We start from the raw sequence: 5,311 nt of genomic DNA on the forward strand, positions 1-5,311 counted from the left end.
TCGCTAAATGGGAGATACATTAGTCACATCACATTCATTTTTGTGCGTTTCATAGCTTTCTGGACTTACGTCTGTCTTTACCGGAATGTCTCAACGGTTTCATTTGATTTTTAATCAGCTGTTTTTCGAAAAAAGGGGTTCTAGGGATTTGGCACTAGTTGGTTACACCGGGTTTGGGTATGGCTCACTAATAAAACTATTGGTTAGTATGGGTGTTAGAGAGAGAATCTGAGGTGTTCATTATTGTATTCTCATCAGCTGAAGTACTCTGTGAGTGACTTGCAAACCGTGAGAATTTCTCTGTTTGCAGTTGTTTGATGGAAGAGAGAAGGTATCGGTGGGTTTTTCTATCTGATTTGGCTGCTGAGGCACTATATAGATCCATCATCAACGTTCCTGGTTCACCACCACAGATAAAACGAATACTTCGGAATAGCCTGCCATCCGTAGGCATCTCGTGTAAAAACGAGCACGCAGTCAGCTGTCTCTATAAAAATGCGAAGGATCCCTAATGGATAAAAGCAATGTCGTATACAGGGTAAACTGCAGGGACTGTAGAAGTAGATGTTGCTATGTGGGCATGACAAGAAATAGGTTGAAAACTCGGATGTATGGACACAATACACATATCAACGCTCTTCGCAGACTCTTGGACAGTGGAGTTCAGTATAGTGATTCCAGCATTCAGCAGTTAAAAGATAAAACTGCCCTTATGGATCATTGTATATCCCACCAACACTGGTTCGATATCAACAACCCGAAGATCGTCTACATCACCTACAAAAACCAATCTCTTCCCACACTGGAGATGTGCCATATACGTGGAACGGCGCATACTGTAAACCAGCGCACCGACACCGATGGATTGAGTACAGCATACAGTTACCTTCTCTCTTCCATCAAACAACTGCAAACAGAGAAATTCTCACGGTTTGCAAGTCACTCACAGAGTACTTCAGCTGATGAGAATACAACAATGAACACCTCAGATTCTCTCTCTAACACCCATACTAACCAATAGTTTTATTAGTGAGCCATACCCAAACCCGGTGTAACAAACTAGTGCCAAATCCCTAGAACCCCTTTTTTCGAAAAACAGCTGATTAAAAATCAAATGAAACCGTTGAGACATTCCGGTAAAGACAGACGTAAGTCCAGAAAGCTATGAAACGCACAAAAATGAATGTGATGTGACTAATGTATCTCCCATTTAGCAATGCCCGTTGTGGAGAGAAATCAACCCTTTAGCTACCGACTTTTTATATTTTGTAAAAATTATTTTAACTTGTCGTCTTAATATCGAGTAAGTTTGTAATTGTTCAAAAACCAAAAATTTGTAATTAATTGAAATAAATTTTAGGCCCTGAAGAAGGCCCCATCCCGGGTCGAAACGTAGGCGAAGATAACCAAGTAGTCGACGCAAAATTCATGACTGAGAAGCCGAAACCCACGTAATACCAAATTCCAGTCGAACTCCCCTTCGTTGAATGGATTTAAGTTTGCCTTTTTCTTAACTGGATGAAGGAATCATAGTTATAAGATAAATTATACAATGCCTGGCGCACTATCAAAGTTACCCGCATTATCAAAGATACCCCGATTTACGATATATATTTTGGCCAGGGTGCTTCTAATTTGGCCACTCCCATAAGAACTACACGTGATTGACCAAAATAGAAATTAATTTTGAGAATTCAGCATTGTTTCTATTAAATATAAATTGAAACGTTTTGTTTGACATATTGCACCGGAACTTCAGATTCACAAATCTCAAATAGTAAGCTTCTAACCAGCTCTGTCATAGTAGAATCAAAGCTGGTTTCCAAATATAAATGCCCCCTATACATTAACGCCCCCACGGTAATGACATAAATATTGCACCTAATTAAGTGATATTCCGGGAGAACCCTCCTTGAACAATTTTTTTTTGAACTTTTCTGAAATTATCGTGGAAGCGATGTTCTTGCAGGAACATCTTTTATGAGTTCAGTAAGTATTTTACTAAAAATTCCTCCGGCAACTATTCAGGAATCTATTCCTTCCTATGTAATTCTTTGAATTATCTTCACGATTATCTCAAGGGACCGCACTAGAATTTTCTTGAAGGATTCTTTCAGAAACTATCGATTTTTTTTTCTTGATTTACATAGAACTTTCACACAGGATTTTCAAGAAAGATTTCAACGAATATCTTTCCAAAGATTCCTCCAGGTATCTTTTTGGAATGCATGCCTGTGCATATATTTCTTGGAAAATTTCTCAGGAATTCCTCCCGAGATTCTTTCAGGCATTCAAAAGTTTGACAAGAAATTTCTCAAAAGATTTTTCATTTAACCAGTGCACGAGTTTCTTCAAAAATTTCTCCAGGGATTTTTTAGGAAATTTTGGAAATTCCTTCAAGGATTGCTATAGAAGCGTATTCCTTCAGGCATTACTTCAAACATTTCTGAATGAACTCCTCCAGGACAATAAACAGAAGTTCATCCAAGAGTTTTTCTTCTGGATTTCTAAAAAATGCTTCTAAAATTTTCTCGAGATTATTTTCTTGGAATTTCTTTAAGGGATTCTCTACGGATTCCTTAGAAAAAATCAAAAGATGCAATTCCAGGAAGCATTTTTTCAAAGAGGTTTATTGATTTTTTCAAAGATTTTTTCAGAAATTCTTCTAGCAATTTCCTTCAGAATTTCAGTAATTTATTTGGGAAATAACTCCGGAATTTATTTATTGTCATACAAGAAATTTCAATTCTGCCAGGTATTCTTTTGACGAATCCATCAGAAAACTAATTTTATTTGGAAATTTCTTCGGTAATTCTATAAAAAAAAACCTCACTGATTATTTTTTGTGTTTCTTCAGGATAATATTTCAAAATTACGACAAATACAATTTAAAGAACTTTTTTGCACTAATGCGTTCGGAAATTGCATAAAAAAAGCTTCTAAGTATTTCTCCACAAGTATCTCCAGGAGATTTTCCAAGTAGTCCTTCAGAAAATGCTCCAGGGGCCCTTTAGAAATTTATTGAGGGATTTCTTCAAGATCTTCATCAATTTCTCAAGCGATTTTCCTTGGAATTACGTACAGAGTTCCTCCAAAAGTTTCTCATGAAGTAGGAGGTGTCCGAGGGAGTACTCAAGATAGGCTTGTGAATAAATCATTCGGGGAAATGTCCTAACGCCGAGGATACTCCTTCAGATACCTCATACTTCATGAGAAACTTTTGGAGGGACTCTGTAAGTAATTCCAAGGAAAATCGCTTGAGAAATTTCTGGAGGGTTTCCTGGAGAAAACTGCAGAGGATTTTCTTGAAAAAATCCCTTAAAAGTGTCTGCTGAAATTGTAGACATACCGGTGAAATTCTTGAAGAAATCCCTCAAAAAAATTTCTGAAGGGCATTAGGACATTTTCCCGAATTCCTTTACCCCGATTAACATTACCCCGAATGATATATCGACAAGCCTATCACGAGACCCGCTCTGTGTGATAAACGGTGCCCCAAGTAATTTACCGCATTTTCAACAAAAAAATCTTCTTTGAGAATATGCTGTTCTTTCTGACATTACTGACATTCTAACTGATGCATCAGATATGTATCCTTCTTTGAAACATTGGATATGCTGTCTAGTTATTTATTTGAGGATTTTGTTGGAAAGTGTAGAATTAGCAATTCAGCTATTGCACAATTAAAAGAACAGTCAATGCGCAATAGGAGGGGGAAATCTCTATGGATCAATTGATTTCGGAAAATATGGCCATAAATCGAAATAATGTGGTCATGACACTTTTACATATAATAGATAAAACTTGAAAAAAAAAACAGACTACGATTAAAAGAAGAAAAAATCTCTGATTAAAATGTGAATATTTGCAACGCCAAAAAAATCTTTTTTTTTATTTTTTATTTTTATGTATAACTATTGCACAACTATGACGGGTTGGGGCAAACAAAACATATCTTTTGCAAGCATTCAAAAGAAGAAATGTTTTTATAAAACATATAAAAAATAGAGGGGTATTATTTTTGTAACTCAAGTAAAAAATACTTGAAAAGTGTTTATTTGTTCTAGAAAATCATCAATATCTTTTGAACGGAATGTCGTAGCAATATTCTCCGCGCACGAAAATGTGCGTTTTTTTTTTAGCTCCAAAAATGATTCTTAGACATCTTTGATGAGAAATTTTAAACAAAAGAGATAAAGCGTTTAAATTGTTTTGACCAAATTTAGAGAATTTTCCCATAGTTTTATAAAGTGACGCTAGAACAAATCGTTTTATCGCTTTATTTCAATCGCTTTCAAATTTCTCGTCAAAGCAGTCTGAGCATTTTAAGAGCTAAGAAACGCACATTTTTGTGCGTTGAGAATGTTGCTACAACATTCCGTTCGAAAAATATTGATGATTTACTAGAAAAAATAAGCACAATAGTTACAAAAATAGCACCCCTCTTTTTATGTTTTATAACAACATTCTTTCTTCGAATGAGTGTAATCAGTTTCGAACCTTTTAAAAGGTACGAAACTGATTACACTCATTCGAAGAGGGTATTCTGCTTAGAGGGTTCGAAAAGTCGGTAGAAGAACATTTCTTCTTTTGATTGCTGGCAAAAGATACTTTTTTTTTTGTTTGCCCCAATCCGTCATATTACATTAAAAAAAAAACTATGATTTTTTATGAAAACACCTGTAACTATTGAACCAAAAGAGATAACGACCATCTCAGCGCACGAAACGATGCGTCTTCAAATGCTCTACAAGTGTGTTTTGGATGACTTAGATGAAAAATCGAAACTGAAAAAGTTATTGGCGGAAAACCAGTTTTGCTTCAACCACCCTAAACTTGTTCATAATTGATAGATCTACAACTTACCCAAAGAATGTATATACATATAGTTTTTATTTGTTGAAACTTGTAAGTAGGTTTTATAATATAATACCATAACCTCAAAAATTGTTTTCTTTTTGCTTGTTTCAAAAATTTCAAGAAAAATTTATAAAAAAAAAAAATAGTAATTTAATATGAGGCATCTGATTTGACCATCCAAATGATGGCCAAGTAGTACAGAAAAATAATCAAATAATCATCAGGTATCAGATATCAGTAGGTCGGCTCTAGAGGCACGTTCTCCTCCATTCGGGAAATTTGTGCCATCGCCATGAACACGAGCCTATTCATCATTTACCTGACGGAGAAGGGAAGGAAAAAGGATAGGACATGGGAAAGGACAGGTAAGGGAATAGGATCGTCATACTCGCAAAAGCGTACCACAATGGGTTCACATAGCGTGCTGAAAAGGACACCGTAATAACGCATA

The sequence above is a fragment of the Aedes albopictus genome, chromosome 2 (assembly GCF_035046485.1).
Source record: "Aedes albopictus strain Foshan chromosome 2, AalbF5, whole genome shotgun sequence".
Lineage (NCBI taxonomy): Eukaryota > Metazoa > Arthropoda > Insecta > Diptera > Culicidae > Aedes > Aedes albopictus.